Raw genomic sequence first — 21,053 nt, 5'->3', positions numbered from 1 at the left:
AGGGATTTAGATGGGGTGGAGTTTGTTAGATGTGTTCAGGAAGGTTTCTTGACACAGTTTGTAGATAAGCCTACAAGAGGAGAAGCTGTACTTGATTTGGTACTGGGAAATGAACCTGGACAGGTGTCAGATCTCTCAGTGGGAGAGCATTTTGAAGATAGTGATCATAATTCTATCTCCTTTAGAATAGCATTGGAGAGAGATAAGAACAGACAAGTTAGAAAAGTGTTTAATTGGAGTAAGGGGAATTATGAGGCTGTCAGGCAGGAAATTGGAGGCTTAAATTGGATACAGATGTTCTCAGGGAAAAGTATAGAAGAAATGTGGCAAATATTCAGGGGATATTTATGTAGAGTTCTGTATAGGTACGTTCCAGTAAGACAGGGAAGTTATGGTAGGGAACAGGAACCGTGGTGTACAAAGGCTGTAATAATTCTAGTCAAGAAGAAAAGAAAAGCTTACAAAAGGTTCAGAGAGCTATGCAGTGTTAGAAATCTAGAAGATTATAAAGTTACTAGGAAGGAGCTTAAGAAGGAAATTAGGAGAGCCAGAAGAGGCCATGAAAAGGCCTTGGTGGGCAGAATTAAGGAAAACCCCAAGGCATTCTACAAGTGTGTGAAGAGCAAGAGGATAAGACATGATAAGACTCGGACCTGTCAAGTGTGACAGTGGGAAAGTGTGTATGGAACCAGAGGAAATAGCAGAGGTACTTAATGAATACTTTACTTCAGAATTCACTATGGAAAAGGATCTTAGTGATTGTAGTAACACACACAAAATGCTGGTGGAATGCAGCAGGCCAGGCAGCATCTATAGGAACAAGCACTGTCGTTGTTTTGGGCCGAGACACTTCGTCAGGACTAACTGAAAGAACAGTTAGTCCTGATGAAGGGTCTTGGCCTGAAACATCAACAGTGCTTCTTCATATAGATGCTGCCAGGCCTGCTGCGTTTCACCATCATTTTGTGTGTGTGTTGCTTGAATTTCCAGCATCTGCAGATTTCGTCATGTTAGTGATTATAGTGATGACTTGCAGCAGACTGAAAAACTTGAGCGTGTAGATATTAAGAAAGAGGATGTGTTGGAGGTTTTGGAAAACATCAGTTTGGATAAGTTGCTGGAACTGGACAAAATGTACCCCAGGCTACTGTGGGAGGCAAGGGGGGAGATTGCTGAGCCTCTAGCAATGATCTTTGCATTATCACTGGAGATGGGAGAGGTTCCGGAGGATTGGAGGGTTGCAGATGTTGTTCCTTTATTCAAGAAAGGGAGTAGAGATAGCCCAGGAAATTATAGACCAGTGAGTCTTACCTCAGTGGTTGGTAAGTTGATGGAGAAGATCCTGAAAGGCAGGATTTCTGAACATTTGGAGAGGTATAATATGATTAGGAGTAGTCAGCATGGCGTTGTCAAGGGCAGGTCGTGCCTTACGAGCCTGATTGAGTTTTTTGAGGATGTGACTAAACACATTGATGAAGGAAGAGCAGTAGATGTAGTGTATATGGATTTCAGCAAGGCATTTGACAAGGTACCCCATGCAAGGCTTATTGAGAAAGTAAGGAGGCATGGGATCCAAGGGAACATTGCTTTGTGGATCCAGAACTGACTTGCTCACAGAAGGCAAAGAGTGGTTGCAGACGGGTCTTATGCTGCATGGAGGCCGGTGACCAGTGGAGTGCCTCAGGGATCTGTTCTGGGACCCCTACTCTTTGTGATTTTTATAAATGACCTGGATGAGGAAGTGGAGGAATGGGTTAGTAAATTTGCTGATGACACAAAGGTTGGAGGTGTTATTGATAGTGTGGAGGGCTGTCAGAGCTTACATTGATAGGATGCAAAACTGGGCTGAGAAGTGGCAGATGGCGTTCAACCCAGATAAATGTGAAGTGGTTCATTTTGGTAGGTCAAATATGATGGCAGAATATAGTATTAATGGTAAGACTCTTGGCAGTGTGGAGGATCTGAGGGATCTTGGGGTCCGAGTCCATATGATACTCAAAGCAGCTGCACAGGTTGACTCTGTGGTTAAGAAGGTGTATGGTGTATTGGCCTTCATTAACCGTGGAATTGAATTTCGGAGCCAAGATGTAATGTTGCAGCTATGTAGGACCCTGGTCAGACCCCACTTGGAGTACTGCACTCATTTCTGATCACCTCACTACAGGAAGGATGTGGAAGCCATAGAAAGGGTGCAGAGGAGATTTACAAGGATGTTGCCTGGATTGGGGAGCATGCCTTATCAGAATAGGTTGAGTGAACTCGGCCTTTTCTCCTTGGAGCGAAGGAGGGTGAGAGGTGACCTGATAGAGGTGTACAAGATGATGAGAGGCATTGATCATGTGGATAGTCAGAGGCTTTTTCCTGGGCTGAAATGGTTGCCACAAGAGGACACAGATTCAATGTGCTGGTGAGTAGGTACAGAAGAGATGTCAGGGGTAAGTTTTTTACTTAAAGAGTGGTGAGTACGTGGAAAGGGCTGCTGGCAACTGTGGTGGAGGTGGATATGATAGGGTCTTTTAAGAGGCTTTTAGATAGATACATGGAACTTAGTAAAATAGAGGGCTATAGGTAAGCCTAGTAATTTCTAAGGTAGGGACATGTTCGACATAATTTCGTGGGCCTAAGGGCCTGTAGGTTTTCTGTGTTTCTATTTTATCTAATTCTTCATCATTGTTCAGCTTCTCCTACCTGAAGAAAATCTTTGCTTAATGTCATTTTGGAATGGAAAGCTGCTTCCTTTAATCAATTTGACTTACCGAAAGCACATAGTTGACTTTGTCAGGGTCATGAAATGGCAGAGTTCTCTAGAAAGTAAAGAGAAATGATGTCAGTGACTGAGATTCATTTGTGAATCACATGTGCACCAAAACATACAGTGAAATGCGCTTCTTGCGTTAACAACTGACAGAACCTGAAGATTTGTTGGGGGCAGCCCGCAAATGTCACCAATCATTCTGGTGCCAACATAGCATGCCCACCATGTTCTCTGAGCAGCACAAGCAAGAACAACAATGGAACGACATCAACAAGGCATCGGTAGCTGAGCGAAGGGCGCTGAGTAGGCTACGGTCAATTATGGAAAACTCTGAACATCCTCTACATAGCACCATCCAGAGACAGAGAAGCAGTTTCAGCGACAGGTTACTATCGATGCAATGCTCCTCAGACAGGATGAAGAGGTCAATACTCCCCAATGCCATTAGGTTTTACAATTCAACCGCCAGGACTTCAGAACTTTTTAAAAGCTATTATTAATGCTTTTTGAGATAGTGATTTAGATGCATATCATATTTTTTACTGAGTTAAGTATTGCATGTAATTAGTTTTGATACAACAAGTGTATGGGACATTGGAAAAAAAAGTTGAATTTCCCCATGGGGATGAATAAAGTATCTATCTATCTATCTATCTATCTATCTATCTATCAAAACAAGCTCATTTTTTTCCTCTCACCCAGCCACGCACCCGCAGACGGTGCTCCAACCGCAGGACAGTCCATCTTCGGCCTTCATCACACTCATACTAGCGAACAATGAGCCTTTGACCTCCCCAGTGCACTTGCAGAGCCAGGGCCCTGGCCGTTGAACCTCAACTTCTGATTGACCGTTGGCCTTTGATCATCAGTATCGACCCCAGGAAGTGCTGATGAAGAAGAACCCTGGATGAGGTCTCCAAACTCCAGACACCATGCACCAGACTCATCAATGCATGGGACCTCAAACACTCGACCTCGTTCATGGGTCTCTGCTGACTTATGTATCTAGGAGATCATTGTCACTTGTGCCTCCTGGCCACATTGAACTCCAATCCTGGAACAAGCCAGTGACTCTCTAATCTGAGGGTCACCGGCCTTCAGCTTCGCTGCTCTGTCTGTCTGACTTCTGACCATGGATGGTCTTCATCTCATGTCCACATCGGTGGCCTTCATAGAGCTAAGGCCTGGACCTCTAACTCCCCCACATCCCTGTCTCTCAATCCTAACCTGACTCCTAACTCCTTTCTCTGTCTCCAAACCTAAAAAAATATAAAGACTGAACCACAGCCTGAACAGAGGCTTTCGCTTGGCGCCATCTTGAAGTGAGGATGTACTGCTGCCAACAGAGCATGCCCACAGTATCAGCAGAACAACATGCAGCCAACATCTAACAAGCAGCAACAACAAAGCAAACCCATTTCCCGTCTCCAACTCCAGGATGGGCTGCCCCTGGACCTTTGACCTCCAGACCATGGCTCAAAACTTGCAGACATCTGCCTCTGGGCCTTTGATCTCCAGACCGTGGGTCCAAACTTGCAGACATTGAGCCTCCAATTCACTTTTGCACTTTGTTTTTGAGTCAGTTTAGACCTTTGCACCTGATTTGCATTGCAATTAAGGACGGAAGAAGTACTAGGAATGTAGTTGCGTAACACAGTTCTGCTACTTAATAGCATGGCTCATTTAGTGCCTAATGTCCTCCTTTTCACTCAATCCCAACATATCTTGATTTCCTTACTGTCCAATATCTTGGTCTTGAATATATTCAGCGATAGACCATTTATAACCCTTCCCTCCCTTAGTGAAGAAATTCCTACCACATGTCCTTAAATTAGATTAGATTCAACTTTATTGTCAGTGTGATGAGTACAGATACAAAGCCAATGAAATGTAATTAGCACCTAACCAGAAGTGCAAAAGAATAGTGTTATTTACAAAATAACTGCAAATAAAAAGTAAGTGCTACAGCATACAGATATAAAAGTACTGAGACAGTACAATATGGGTGCAATACTGCTTAGCGCTGTGACGTGAGGTTCAGCAGGGTCACAGCCTCAGGGAAGAAGCTCTTCCTGTGCCTGCTGGTGCTGGAGTGGAGGCTCCTGTAGCACCTACCGGATGGGAGGAGAGTAAAAAGTTCATGGTTAGGGTGAGATGCATCCTTGATAATGCTTTTCGCCCTGCCCAGGCAGCGTTTACGGTAGATGTTCTCAGTGGTGGACAATTGGGTGCCAATAATCCGCTGGGCAGTTTTCACCACCCGTTGGAGTGCTTTGCGATCCGATACGGGACAATTACCATACCACACTGAGATGCAGTTGGTGAGTATGCTCTCAATGGTACAGCGGTAAAAGTCCGTCAGTATCCTGGGACAGATGTGAGCTTTCTTGATGCTCTGCAGGAAATAAAGGCGCCGTTGAGCCTTTTTGATCAGGATGGAGGAGTTCAGGGGAAAGGTGAGATCATCGGAAACGTGGACACCAAGGAACTTGAAGCTTAAATAGCTGGTTGCTTATCTTGAGACCAGGCACTTGGGTCTTGTGCTCCAGCCTGAAGAAGGAGCTGCCTAACATTTTTGAGCTGGCACAAACACTAAACTTGCAAATTGTGAATGCACTTTGTTAGGCATTTTTTAAATTGTCAGATATTTATAAGGAAGTACAGCTTAATTCTAGGAGAGGAAATGGCTGCTGTAGTGGTGCTCCAAAGTACTTGATGCAGTTTTTTACTCAACAATGTTCTGCTTTTTATTTGCTTGTGTCCTCAGAATATGTGAATTTTTTAATAATGGTGCAATAATCAAAGTTGGATTTATTTTGTTTGGCTTTTGATCTAAGTTAATGGTGGGCAATTTATTGATGATTATAATGATTTTAGGTTTTTGATATTTATACCTTTTACAAGCATCTATTCTGAGTGATTAATATTTGTAATATTTTTGGTCAAACTATATTTCTGATTGAACTCTGAAATAAATGCTACACTTTTGATCAGCTTGACTTGCTGTACTTTATTACAGTCTTCTGAAACGTGGTCCTACCCCTCATTAATTTCTTGTTAAAAATTGAATTTGCAACTGGTTTTAATCTTTATATATTACAAAACAATCATTTCTGTGTAATCAGTATGTTTGTGCTTTCTTGTTGCATCCTAGTTCTCTTTGTGTTTTCATGATTCTCCTACAATGTGCCTTTTATTGCACTGATATAAGGTCTTGATCCAAAATGTCAGTCATCCCTTCCACAGAGGCTGCCTGACCCACAGAGTTCCTCTAATATTCTGTTGTTTAGCTCCAGTTTCCTGCATTTGCAGTCACTGTTCTATCTCTAATTTTACTGAATTGTGTAAAATATTTCTTGGAAATATAGCCTTTTAATTAATTATTATTTTAAAATTGACTCCTGAATTATTTTCCTATTTCAATTTTAATTTATGTTGTCATAGTTAATTTGCTTAATATGAATTATTGATAGTTGGATCTTTTAAGTGTTAGACTCTTCATACTTTAACAGGTCTGGTAAATTAGTTACATATTGAGCTTTTTGTGTTTTTGTTAGTGTTTTGGTGCAATTAACTTGGATAAATACTTTGCATCCGTAAAATGATACACACATCTCAGTTCAATGCAATTTGATTTTTGCTACCTGAATGGATTTTTGTTTCCAGTGAGGAAATTAAAGTGCACTAATATAGATAATTTACAGCCACTGCGGCACTTTGAAAAGTTGTCAGTGTAGTAATATAGGAAATGCAGCATCTAATTTGCATGCCCCATGTCCCCACAAACAGCTGACACAATACTTTTTGGTGTTGCTAAGTGAGATAGAGAACATTGGTAAGAACACCTCTTAAGATGGTTGTGGTAGCGGTGGTGGTGTTTTATGTTCCCCTGAGAGGGCAGACTGGATGTTGGTCTCATCAGAAGGAAGGACCTCTATCACTGTAACACTTCCTCAGTGTCAGTCTGGATTATTATGCTCAAGTTTTGAAATAGACCTTGACCCCAGAATCCCCTGAGCCGCAGACCCACCTACCTGACTGTGGAAGGGACCTGATTTCTAGATTTTCTTCTTAATCAGCCACCAGAGTAGCAGTACGTCAACCCTGATCCCAAGGAACTGCCTAAGAAGAAGACTATTCATTAACTATTTGATCGCTCTATCCCTTTACGCTTACCAGCAAGAACAATTCCTATTAAATTCGCTTATTCTGTGAATTAGTTTGTGAATCTTTTTTACACATTCTCCTAAGAGATTTAGCACCAACACAAGCTCTTTGTTTCACCGAATCTGGACGAACGCTCAACTACATGACATTCTACATTAATTCCTTTTTTTTTTATCATTCTCACTATTTTTGCTTTAATATTCCCCAGATTCTACCTCTCAGCTGCACACAAAGGTAATTTAAAGGTTGGAATTTCCATAATGTGTGTGTTTTTAACTTGGGAATGTCCTGTACTATGCAAGCTTTGCCAAATCTTTTCAATTGTATGAGTTTTTCTTTGTAGATTTCCACCTTTCTTCTGGTTTTATTCTTTCACTTGATGGAGTTATTTGATTTATTTTCTTCAGGCGTTGTTGTTTATATATGAATCTTGATTCTGAACATCAGTTGTCTTTTTATAATATTGGAGACATATTACAGCCATATCTCTCTATTCTTACTTAATAAGTAGATTCCAAATGGCACAGGTTAATTATCTCATCTTATTTATTATTCCTTCATTGCTTTCATCCTTCAAGGCCTTTCTCAGTCCAGCTATTTCAAGGTTAATCATCCTCCTGCTATCTTCTATACCTCAGCATCCTATTTTGCTTATTGCAGCAGCAAATAGTATTAAGTTATCTTAAGCTGCTTTGTGTACTTAAGTTGCTTTGAGTTTCTAATAAATATGATAAAGTTACTTTATTACAGCAAGTTTAAATCTTGTTATGTTACCTCCAGGGGAGCTGTATTAGCAGGTTTGTTTTGTCATTGGCATTTATTTCGGATCAGGAAACTGCATTAACCACATGTTTAATGTTGGATATGTTGCTCTTTAGGCATCAGTTAGTTCTGTAAGTTTCAACCTTGCAAGTTCCAGAATCTATTTGCACCTTCCCTGTTAACTTGTACAGCAACATTTCAACCATTTAAAATTGCCGTCAGCTTCAGGAACTATAAATTGCATTGTTCCTCTTTTAGTTCAGCAAGTTAACTTTACGTGAAAAAAACGTAATTTGAAGAGCGTTTTAATGTTAAATTTATTTAAAGAACATGATTTGATGCAAGTGTGTTTTTGATGTTAGTTTCCATGGTGTTTTTTATTTCTCAGAAAATGTACTAGTGTTTGCTATTTTCAACAGCTTGACAAATTTGTAGTATGCTGATTTGCTGTTCGTTCACTGCAGCAGTTTCATTGTCACAGACCGCTTATAAATTTAGACTGTGAGAATCCAGGTTTCTATACTCTTTGCAGTTTATAGAAGTGTCTAGTCTGCCAGACTTGTTGCTGGTCAATACTGTATTCTGATCGGTCTATTCATTCTAATGAGCAAGTTGCAACTATGATATTGATTATATTAAGTTTACAAACAGATTATGCATATACTCTCTAATTTTTTGGAAGTGGTTCCATCACATATTTCAATTGCTATCAATGCAAGTATATTTTGTACCCCCAGTAAAGACCCTTTCTCTGAAGTTAAACTTGTTTTTAAAATCAGTAATTAACTGTAAGGGTTAACCTTGGGTGTCAGAAAATACTGTAAAAATGCAGAAAATTGGACAGGATTTTGTGGCAAGAATTGTATCTAATTCTGGATGTAGGTTTCAGACATTGTTTCTCTTTTGCCAAAGATGCTGGTTGAATCGGTGAGTGTTTGGAACAGCTTATTTTTCAAGATTCAAGATTGTTTAAAATCATTTCCAGTATATTAGCGTAAAGAAGAACAAAATAATTGTTACCTCAGATCTGATATAGCACAAAAAACGCAATATGATAAAGAACAAAATAATAGTGGAAAAACACAATAAATAGAAATACATAAGATAGCGTTAAGCATTGATTTTATGTCCATAAGATGGCTCTAGGCACATGAGTGTTTGTACATAGATGACTCTGACAGGAAATGATAAAGTAGTGGTGGTGGGGGTTGTGGAGGTGTAGATCAGCCTTACTGCTTGGCGTAAGTAACTGTTTTTGATTTTGGTGGGAAGCTTCATAGCCTTCTCCCTGATGGGAGTGGAACAAACTGCCTGAGCAGGTGGGTGGGATGTTACTGGTTCTTTTCGGGCACCTCTCTGCATTTATGTCCTTGATAGCAGGCAGGCTGTTGCCTGTGATGCGTTGGGCAATTTTGACTACCCATTGTAGAACCCTCCCTGTCTACCATAGCTTCCATACCAGGCAGTTATGCAGTTTGTTAGGATGCTCTCTACTGCACATCTGTAGAATGACATGAGTATAGGTGTACACATAGTCCTGCTCCTTTCTGCCTTCTCAAAAAGTAGAGTTGTGGTGAACTTTCCTGGTTGTAGATGATGTGACCTGGGACCATGAGAGGTTGTGCAACATGTGCTCTCCCAGGAGTCTGTAACTGCTTGCAGCTTCCACTGCTGTGAAGCTGACGTAAAGAGGGGTGTGAGAGGTGAAAGTTCTTCTGAAGGCAAAACCATCTCCTTCTGTCTTGTTGACATTAAGGAAGAGTTATTTGCCCACCACCTGCCCTCGTGCTCTTCCACCTCACTGCCGGTCGCCTTATTGTTGTTGGTGATGAGCCCCAGCACTGTTGAACCCTCGGTGAACTTGACAGTGGGATTACGTGGGCCTTTGGCCATGCAGTCATGTGTGAGCAGAGTGTACAGCCATGGGCTCGGCACACAGCCCTGGGGGGCACCTGTGTTGATGATGATGGGGGGGGAGGGAGGAATGGTTGTGCAGCCTGACTGTCTGAGTCTGTTGGTTAGGAAGTCCGACACCCAGTTGCACAGTGGTGTGTTTAGACCGAGGAGCAGGAGCTTGTTCACCAAGGTCTGTGGGACAATAGTGTTGAACTGAAAATCCAGAAACAACATTCTGGCGTAAGTCTCGGTGTGGCAGGTCTGGGTGCTGTGGCACCTGTCTTAGAGTGGCTCTGTCGGTAAGCATATTGGTGAGTGTCCAATGTGGCAGGAATAGAGTTTCCAGCCGTTCAAAGCACTTGATGATTGAGTGCCACAATTTTAGAGACGATTTTGTCAGAACATAAAAAAACATCCTTTAATATAAAATTTTATATTGCTCTAAATGATTGCTGAATAAGGTGACTAAAAATTGCCGAATTGGTTTCAGAGGAGGTCTTACATGAGGTAATGAATGTAAAATGGGCAGTTGGTTTCTTTCACAAACAACAGAAAACCTGCAGATGCTGGAAATCCTAGCAACACACACAAATTACTGGAGGAACTCAGCAGCCTATCTTCTTCCCAGGTTTAATTTGTACATTGTGTTGATAAAAAGCACGGTCTTAGTATTAATTTTTTTTGTTAAGTGAAATATTCAAATGATGACACCACAAAATGGAGGCAAAAAATGCCGGGAGTGCTTGGCTGTCAGTGAACAGAACTGGATATGACTTCTCCATACATTTGATGAAGGATACATATCTGATAAGTTTTGTTTTACCACTTCTAGTCGATGGTCTGATTTCTTTTTGTTTCTTGAGCTACAAGGAGATCTGATAAATCTGGGAAAATGGACCTTAGTGGAATATTTGCTCATACTTTATTTTATTTACATAATCATTGTAATGGAAACACGGTTACTACTGCACTGTTGGATGTATTTGTGCTGCCATTGACATTGAGTTAAATTTACAATTGGAATTTGATTAGTGTCACATTAGTTGTGTCATGGAATGAAAATGTTACAAATTCTGAGGCAGCATATAATCCAGTTATCTCCATAACAGCTGAAATATTTTGCAGTTACCTTCTCCAGGATTGTGCAAATCCTGGGAAATCTGTAGACCAAGTGTGTTCAACCTGCGGACCATGGACCCGTCGGATAATGGTAGAGATCCGTAGCATAAAAAATAGTTGGGAACCCCTTGTATAGACCAAAGGTCTGCACGTGAACTATGTGGGTATATATACTGTATACACTGATTGATTTTAGAAATATTGGGTAAAGTGCTGCTTCTGTCCAGGTTGCTCAGGATTACATTGCCTGCGAGATACTTCTGCAATTCTGGCTCCCTTTTGCTCCAGCTGCGGAGTACAGGCAGTCCCCGGGTTACGTACGAGTTCCGTTCCTGAGTCTGTCTTTAAGTTGGATTTGTATGGAAGTCGGAACAAGTACATCCGGTATTATTTAGCGTCAGTCAAACGTTTGTCTTAGTATATAGTATATGTTTTACCTTTCTATGCATATAAAACACTTAAGAAACGTATGTATTCCAATAATTAAACCACTGTGTTGCTTAATAATAATTGTAGCTTTCATTGGGGCAGGGCCTTTCACATGCTCCATTATTCTCACTTTATCCATTATCCTTTAAAATTGTTCCGATCGTTGACCGACTGTAGCCTAATGCTTTTCCAATGACCGATGGCATTTCACTTCTTCCCAAACGCTTTATTATTTCCACTTTATTTTCAATCGTGATCGCTTCCCGTCAATGGAACAGAAACACTGTGGGCGGCGGCTCCCGAGCTTTGCCGGCTCCCGAGGTCCGCTGGGTCCTAAGGACCACCGCATTGAGACAGGCTAAATGGGACAAGTGGGGGCTGTGCTGGAGGTGGCAGTGTTTTTTTTTTTGACGAGGTTGAGTTGCGAGCTCGACATCAACCGAACACAGATTCTACGGGAGTCACTGGATCGACATCAACCCGGTACGGGAACGGTCTATCACTGGATCGAACTCGGGAAACTCCGTTCTCCAGCCTGGCGCTGATCTCACTGCGCCACCAGCCGACCGGAACGAGGGGGGGAGGGGGAGAGGCGGGCGGGGTCAGGGTGAATCTTACTAAGAAAAATTTAAGTCAAATACAAAGTTAAACACTCAACACAGTGTCAACTGCAACGACTTAAAATGGCGGACGGCGTCGTGATCCGACTTAAAATGGCAGACAGCGTTCTCCTTCCTCGGTTCGTAAGTACGAGTTGTCCTTAAGTCGGACATTCGTAACTCAGGGACTACCTGTACTCCTGCAACATTTTGACATACTTTTATTTCACTGGTAGTTCTGGGACCCACCATTTTGACAGCAGCTACAATTGAATCACATTCAGAAAATGACTGGTACAATGAATTAATATTTTAAAAAGAGCTTCAGCAAATATAGATGATCCACAGCACCACCCGTTCTCAATGTCCCACCCCACTCTGCCAGCTGCCAGGGTGGGTGCACAGCAAGTCCCAGAGGTGCAGGTTTTGCATTTTCTGCTAGAAACCCCCATTAAAGTTTTCAGACACATGTGCTTCTGCATTTAAAGTCAAAGCAACGGACACCCAATCAACTAGAATTGATAAATAAGAAAACAATAAACAAAGTTGTGCATGACTTGTAACCTAAAGCTTTCAATAAGATCCTAACAAGATAGTTTCCCAATGGGCATCCATGATCAAGCATTCACTGTTAATTGACAACAAATCCTCAATTGCATCCATGATTTTCTGTAATCACTACCAATTATATGAAGGCCATAAGACCATACAACATAGGAGCAGAATTAGCCCATTCAGCCGATCGAGTGTCGTCCATCATTCATTCATGACTCACTCAGCTCCATTCTTCTGCCTGCTCCCTGCAACCTTTGATACCCTTACTAATAAAGAACCTATCAACCTCCATTTTAAATACACCCAATGACTTGGCCTCCACAACTGTCCGTGGCAATGACTTCCACAGATAAATTTCAATTAACTTCAGTTGATAAATAGATCCTGAAGAAGACATTAACTTCAATATTTTTGAAATTGTCAATTTGGAGTTGTGATGCATAATACAATAGTAGTGTAACTAACCACATTTTACTATCAATTTTGGTTTCAAAAGTAATTTGTTAATTAGTAACCAAATGGAAAATGTGAGACCATCTAAGGTTGTGGGTTTAGAATGTGTGTTTATATATATATTTATTTATATTTATATGTATACAAGCACCAAGTGTGATACAGAGGTCACCATATCATTATCTATTCCATCTACCAAAATGAGTAGACTCAACTTTTCCCACATGTACTCTGTTTCTTATTTGTTTCCTACTTGTTCAATCTGTTAATATCCTTTTGTTTGCTACTTGCTTCATTACTGCTAATTTGCAAATCTGATTTAGTTGTTTCAGCACTGTCCTTTCCTGTGGGTAATTGATGTTGAGGAAAAACAGCTAAGGATCTAATATAGATTTTTCTGCTTCCCTCTGTTTAATTTCCTTGTTAAACAAAGAGAAAACTGAAATATTGTTTTTGTGCCCAAAAAGAACGATTAAAAGTCGGTGTTCACTTAAAGTCTCTGTCATTACAGATCACAAACCAAGCCTGGAACCTTGGTGTTGTGATGGACTCCAACAAGGCATTTGTTAAGGTACCCCATGCAAGGCTGGCTTATTGAGAAAGTAAGGAGGCATGGATCCAAGGGGACATTGCTTTGTGGATCCAGAATTGGTTTGCCCACAGAAGGCAAAGAGTGGTTGTAGACGGGTCATTTTCTGCATGGAGATCGGTGACCAGTGGTGTGCCTCGGATCTGTTCTAGGACCCTTACTCTTCGTGATTTTTATAGATGACCTGGATGAGGAAGTGGAGGGATGGGTTAGTAAGTTTGCTGATGACACAAAGACTGGAGGTGTTGTGGATAGTGTGGAGGGCTGTCAGAGGTTACAGCGGGACATCGATAGGATGCAAAACTGGGCTGAGAAGTGGTAAATGGAGTTCAACCCAGATAAGTGTGAAGTGGTTCATTTCGGTAGGTCAGATATTATGGCAGAATATAGTATTAATGGTAAGACTCTTGGCAGTGTGGAGGATCTGAGGGATCTTGGGGTCTGAGTCCATAGGATGCTCAAAGCAGCTGGGCAGTTTGACTCTGTGGTTAAGAAGGCGTATGGTGTATCGGCCTTCATCGGCCTTCATCAGTCGTGGTATTGAATTTCGGAGCTGAGAGGTAATGTTGCAGTTACATAGGACCCTGGTCAGACCCCACTTGGAGTACTGTGCTCAGTTCTGGTCGCCTCACTGTAGGAAGGATGTGGAAGCCAAAGAAAGGGTGCAGAGGAGATTTACAAGGATGTTGCCTGGATTGGGGAGCATGCCTTATGAGAATAGGTTGAGTGAACTCGGCCTTTTGGAGCGAAGGAGCATGAGAGGTGACCTGATAGAGGTGTACAAGATGATGAGAGGCATTGATCGTGTGGACAGTCAGAGGCTTTTTCCTGGGCTGAAATGGTTGCCACAAGAGGACACATGTTCAATGTGCTGGGGAGTAGTTACAGAGGAAATGTCAGGGGTAAGTTTTTTTACTCAAGAGAGTTGTGAGTGTGTGGAATGGACTGCCGGCAACGGTGGTGGAGGCGGATATGATAGGGTCTTTTAAGAGGCTTTAGATAGGTACATGGAGCTTAGTAAAATAGAGGGCTATAGGTAAGCCTAGTCATTTCAGAGTAGGGTCATGTTCAGCACAACTTTGTGGGCTTAAGGGCCTGTATTGTGCTGTAGGTTTTCTATGTTTCTAACTTAAATTTTAACTGCCACATTAAGACAAATACAAATTCAGCCTACTACCATCTTAAAAATATAACGAGAGTTAAAGAGCTTATGTCTCGGCAAGATCTAGAAAGGCTTGTCCATTAATTTATTTTTGGTGGGCTGTAATGGTGTTTTCAGAGGTCTCTGTAAAAAAAAAAGTCAGCTGCAAGTCATTCAGGGTCCTCACTAAGACCAAGAAAGTAGAACATATCACTCCAGTTCTCAGATCGCTACACTGGCTTCCCGTCCATCAGAGGATTGTCTTTAAAATTTTACTGCTGGTTTATAAAGCACTGAATGGTCTAGGACCGAAATACATCTCTGACATCTTGCTGCAATGTGAATCTTCCTGAGCTCTCAGGTCGTCTAGGACGGGTCTGCTTACCGTCCCCAGGGTCAAAACTAAACATGGTGAAGCAGCTTTTAGTTACTACGCTCCACATATCTGGTGATCTGAAGTCTGCCCCAACTTCAAGCTCTTTTAAATCGAGGCTTAAAACTTTTATTTTTGCTGTAGCTTTTAATTAGAATCTCCTGCACTGTAACTTTTATTTATCGTATCTACTTATTGTGTGATTTTATTTTCTTATATATTATCTGAAATTTGGTGTTTGATTTTTATATCTTGTTCTATGTAAAACACTCTGAGCTGCCTTGTGTTTGAAAAGTGCTATTCAAATAAACTTGCTTGCTCTGTCACAGCTTGGGAACCTTAAAACCTATATTTCTAGCCTGTTTTCTCTTCTTTAACTGTCTCCATGCTAAATGTTGTTTGAAGCCTCATGACCCTATGAGGACTCCTACACTTCTACATTTCTGCACGTCTACACTTCCCACTGCCTCAGAAAATCAGCCAGCATAATCAAAAGCCCATTCCTCACCAGATACTCTGACTTCCCTGTTCTGCAGGAAAAGGATGCAAAGGTTTGAAAATGTGCACCGCCAAGCTCAACGTTAGTTTTGAGGCCAAATTTAGAAGACTGATTAATGGACCTCTTGTTCATTGATGAGGAACTCTAAACCTCCCAATCTATCACATCATGCCCCTTTCACCTTATTGTGTACCTGCACTGCATTTTCTCTGTAAATATGGCGCTATTCTGCATTCTGTTAGTGATTTCCCCTTGTTTTCCCTCAACAGTCTTTGAAATTTTATGCACAAATATCTTTCAAAATTAAGTTTTTCACTGTATTTTGGTACACATAATATTCCATTTCCAATGGACCTTTAGTTTTGGTGCAGAACCATATCAAATGTCTTTTAAAAACCCAGACGTCCAACATCTTATGTATCCTGGTAGATGCAGCACAGAACTACATTTTTCAGCCTATGAAGTCCACAACAGCCATCAAACATTTATGATTGATATTAATTCTCCCTTAACACATTTTATTTTCCCCACTGCCCCCCAAATTCCACCATTCACAAACACACTAGGGGCAACTTACAGTGACCAATTAGTCTGCCAATCTTACCATTCTGGGTGCTTTCAGATGTGGAAGGAAAGCTGAGTGTGTGGAGGAAGCCCATGTGGTCAAAGAATCATGTTCTGAAAGCTAGAACTTGGGCTGTTAGATCTCTATGGCAGCAGCTCTACAGTTCTATATCCTAAAATATCTTTGATTTATTAAACACTCCCTTTCATAAAACCATTTGTCTCTGTTGTCTTTATCAAGGACATGTCAAAAACAAAGTAATAATTGTTGTGTATCTAATATTTCAGTAATATTTGAATAATCTTGTGTGTATATATATATAGATAGATATATGTATATATATAGATAGATTGATTAAGCATTCTTCATTAAATTAATTCATTACAGGTTATATGTAAAAAAAAATGTGGATTGTATACATCATCACGCTACCAAGTGATACGATCGTGCCTCGCATAAAGTAAACATGAAGTTAGGCTCATATTTCTGACTCCCGTGTCTTCCCTTGAATTAATTTAATGTTTTGAAGTTACAAAGTGTAGCAATAATTACACACAGAAAAATTTGTGTCAAGCTAACTGATACATAGATTATGTTTATGTTGCTGCCTTCCAATTCACACAGACAATTGGAAAATCGAGGGGATTTTGGAAGATCAATCATCATCATAGCTTGTCACACCAGACAGCCAACCACTCTAATGTTGTTTGGTTGATGTTGAGCAGGTCAGTGTCAGCTAAATTAGGTGAGAGTGGGCAGTTGCGCAGAACGTGTTTAATGTTCTGCACCCTATTGCCACACTCACAGGATTCGCTGGTCTTTAAACTCCACTTCACCATATTATCTCCAGTCCTGCAAACTCCCACACTTGTTCTGTTGAGAATGCACCACTTCTGTCTGTCAAGCAGTGCCCCGTCTGGCAACATTTCTGTGGGGTCTTGCACTGTATTGTTTGGTGGGGTTCTGGCTTCTGTTGAAGATCAATGGTAAAATGTTCATAATCTCTGCAGTCACTTCTTTTAGAATCTTAATACTTTCTCTTTTATGGTAATTTCTTCAATTCTGATTATTTCTGGTATGTCTAATATGCTTTTTTTTAACACATATCGAAGACAGATACAAAGGATTTGATAGATGTCTCAGCCATTTTCTTACTTTCCCTTATAATTTCCTCTGTGTTTGCCTGAAGAAAGCCACATTAATTTCAACTACTTACACTTATTTATAAAAGTTTATAGAAGCCTTTTATATTTCTTGCTGGTGACTCTCACATTCTGACTTTTATCTATTTATTAGTGATTCTTTGAGATTCTTTAAGGTTTCTTGGCAAGTGAGTTTCTAATCTAATACTTTTTTAACTTAAGTTAATAGTTTCCCTTGCAATTTAATTTCTGGTTGAAATGCATATTTAAAAATTATGGAATATTTTTTCAAATGCTTGCTGTTATTTATCTGAAAAATCCTATAAACTTTTCTGTGTGAGCCAGATAGTGAGGTCCTAAATACCGTTAAATACTTTTCACCGGTAGTTAAAAAATAAACCAACTTTGTAACTGGAGATTTCAGTGAGAGGATGCACTGGTAGGCTTAAATGTGTGGTAAATCCCAGGACTGATGGGATTTATCCCAGGCTGCTGTGGGAGGCAAGGTAAAAGATTGCTGGGGTTCTAAAAGGTAAAAAGCATATTAATGAGGACAAGCCAGTAGATGTGATTTACATGGACTTTATTAAAGTCTTTGACAAGGTCTCACATGGGAGACTAGTTCACAAGTTTAGGGTCATGAAATCCAGAACAAGCTGGCAAACTGGATCCAAAATTGGCTTGGCAATAGGAGATAGTGGGTGATGGTGGAACGTTGCTTTTGTAGTTGGATACCTGTGACTAGTGGTGAGGCAATCTGGGCAACATCCTGATGAAGCTTTTCTGCACCCTCCCCAAAGACTCCACACCCTTCCTGTCCTAGGGCGACTAGAGCCACACACAATTCTGCAAATGTGACTGAGCCAAAGTTCTATGCAGCTGACACTTGTACTCAATGCCCCAACAGATGAAGGATGCCATACACCTTCTTTATCCCACTCTCTACATTTGCCATTTTCAAGGAGGTTTGAACTTGGATCCCCTAGATCACTCTTACAGCAATGGTGTCAAGCGTCCTGCCTTTGACCTTCCAAAATGCAGCACCTCATTGAGCTGAATTGAGCTCCATCTGCACTTACTTCCTTATGTCTGTAACTGCTCTGAATTCCGGTGTATCTTTTAAGGTAGACAAGTGTAGGTGATGCATTTTATGAGCACTAATGATGCTAAGACATGCACCACTTGTGGTAAGGTCTGAGGCAGTCTTGAGGAACAGAGGGGCATTTGAGTGCAAGTCCAATTGAAAGTGGCAGTACAGGTGGATAACATAGTTAAGGTGTACCATAACTTGGTCTTCATTAGCCAAGGTAGTCAAGAAATAACAAGATTATGCACCAACTTTATAAAACCTTGGTCAGGCCTTGGCTGGAGCATGATGTGCATTTCTTGTCACTAAGTTATGAGAAGGATGTGATGAGTAGTTCACAAGGATGTTACTTCAATGGAACAGTTCAGTTATGAGGAGAGACTGGAGAAGCTGTCCTTTCACCTGGGGAGCAGAGGAAGTTAAGAGGGGACATGAATAAGGTGTATAAGATTGAAGGGTATTGAAAGTGTAGACTGCATCAAGTTTTCTCTGTATCAGTGGTAGCTAAAACTAAAGGACATGAGTTTAGGGTATTGGAGAAGAGATTCAGATGGGATTTGATGGCGGAACCAACAGTGTAGTAACTACTTGGAATATACTGCCTGAGAAAATGGTGAAGTTGGGTCTCTAACAGCATTTAAGAAATGTCAGGGTGCTCGCTTGAATTGCTTAGGCGTAGAAAGCCATGGACCATGTGCTCGGTTATGGGGTTAATACAGAAACATGTTTGCTGGATGATGTGGACAAATTTGGCCAATTGCCCTGTTTCCATGATGTATATTTCAATGATTCTGTGATTCTAATTTTCTAAACTTGCTTAGTTGTCATGTGGCTTTGTGGCTTTGCAAATGACTTTATTTTAACTTGAGCCTCTAGCTTGCAATTCAACTCCACGAGCAGAATTGGCTATTTGGCCAATCGAGTCTGCTTCATCATGGCTGATCTGTTTGCCTCTCAACCCCATTCACTACCTTCTCACCCGCAACTTTGACACCCTGACCAATCAAGAACGTATTAACCTCTGCCTTAAATACACCTAATGACCTGGTCTCCACAGCTGCCTGTGAGATTGAATTCCACCATCTGGCTGAAGAAATAATTCCTCATCTCCTTTCTCAATGATGTCCCGCTATTCTGGGGCTGTGCACTCTGGTCCTAGACTCCCCCACCATAGGAAATATCCTCTCCACATCCACTCTATCTGGGCCTTTCAACATTTGATAGATTTTGATGAAATCTTCCCTCATTCTTCTAAATTCCAGTGAGCTCTGGACCTTTAATCATTCCTCATCTGATAAGCCTTTCATTGCTGGAATCATTCTTGTGAACCTCCTCTGAACCCTCTCTAATGTTGGCACATCCTTTCATAGATAAGGGACCCAAAACTGCTCACAATACTCCAAGGTCAGGCCCCATCATACCTTATAAAGCCTCAGCATTGGGGGGGACATCACGTGATGACGTAGGATCGAGACGCAGGGACCCAGCTCTCCCGTAAAAAGTTAATAAATTAATGTTTAAATGAAGAAAAGTTAGTCAATACTTTCTAAAAGTTACTTATAAATGACTCCGGACTGTGTCAAGCTATGCCTCAAAGAAGGAAGATGAAGAAAACTAATACCAGGAAGACTACGCAAGTTGGAACAAGAATAAGGCCCACGTCTACCGAGGAACCGCGGTCTCAGGTACATTATATCACCGGCGATACGGAACAGGAGATTGTGGCAACACTGGCCACAGGAAAAGACCACCGTGAGCTGCGCAAACGCGAAGGATGGAGCATGCGCAAACGGGAGCAACAAGAACTACAAAGCCCAGCTACCACTGCAACTGAAAGTGATAGCGAATCGGAGGGAGAGTCAAATCTCTCGGAAGGATCAGCTGAAGAAGGAGGCAAAAGTCCTTCTAGAAATATAGAAAAGACTTTGAGGCAAATAATGCGTAAATTAGACACATTAAAAATAATTAAAAATAATCAAAAAATACTCGAAAAAAAAAAGACCAATGTGGAGACTATGCTTGATAAAATGGCAAAGAGACAGGAAAAAATGGAAAAAAGAATTATGGACTTGGAAACTACAACGGAAGATATGGTTGAAAGAATGGACAAAATGGAAAAGGAAAATACGGCTTGGACATCAGAAAGAAAACAATTTATGGAAAAAATTGATAAGCTTGAAAATCTCAGTAGACAAAATAATATTAAAATTGTTGGACTTAAAGAAGATATAGAAGGAGAAGATCCAATAAATTTTTTTCAAAAATGGATCCCTGAAAAATTGAAAATGGAAAGAGAAACTCCAATTGAGATTGAAAGGGCGCATAGATCTTTAAGGTCAAGACCTCGAGCTGATCAAAACCCACGATCAATTTTGATAAAATGCTTACGACACCAAGACAAAGAAAAGATCCTGAAGGCCGCTGCCCAAAGTGCCAAAAATAGAAACGGGCCATTGATGATAGCAGGGAAACCAGTTCTTTTTTATCCGGATATAAGTTACAACCTGTTGAAGAGAAAGAAGGAATTTAACCCAGTGAAAAAAGCCTTATGGGAAAAGGGTTATAAATTTACAATGCGTCATCCAGCAACACTGATAATTTTTTTGGAGGAGGGAAAAAATTTTTTCTCCGGTTATCGAAAAGCGGAGGAGTTTGTACAAGAACTTCCATCTATTCGCTAATTACACATAGAGGCTTCCAAACGTAATGGATTAAAGATGAAGATAGACCCAAGGAACAGAAGTGATGGACATTTATGGATATTATAGAAGAGAAAAGCAAAATTTTAGAAATACTAAATGAGAACAGTATTTTTTTTTCTCTTCTTATACATATACTTTTTTATGTTGCGGGGGGGCTGGGAGGCTGTGGATCGGTTACTGCGGGATTCACGTGTGTAATCATGGCAGTTGCCATGACCCG

The 21,053-nt window shown here is 40.8% G+C and overlaps 1 protein-coding gene across 1 annotated transcript in view; it reads left to right on the top strand.

Moving 5' to 3' along the window:
* The window catches only part of LOC140741797 (FYVE, RhoGEF and PH domain-containing protein 3-like), a 282,274-nt gene that overhangs the window by 117,751 nt on the left and 143,470 nt on the right, over nucleotides 1-21,053 (top strand). The gene's annotated exons all lie outside the window — the stretch shown is intronic.

Source organism: Hemitrygon akajei, chromosome 19 (assembly GCF_048418815.1).
Source record: "Hemitrygon akajei chromosome 19, sHemAka1.3, whole genome shotgun sequence".
Classification (NCBI taxonomy): Eukaryota; Metazoa; Chordata; class Chondrichthyes; order Myliobatiformes; family Dasyatidae; genus Hemitrygon; species Hemitrygon akajei.
The sequence above is the reverse complement of the archived record's forward strand: the minus strand, read 5'-3'. Positions and strand labels throughout refer to the sequence as shown.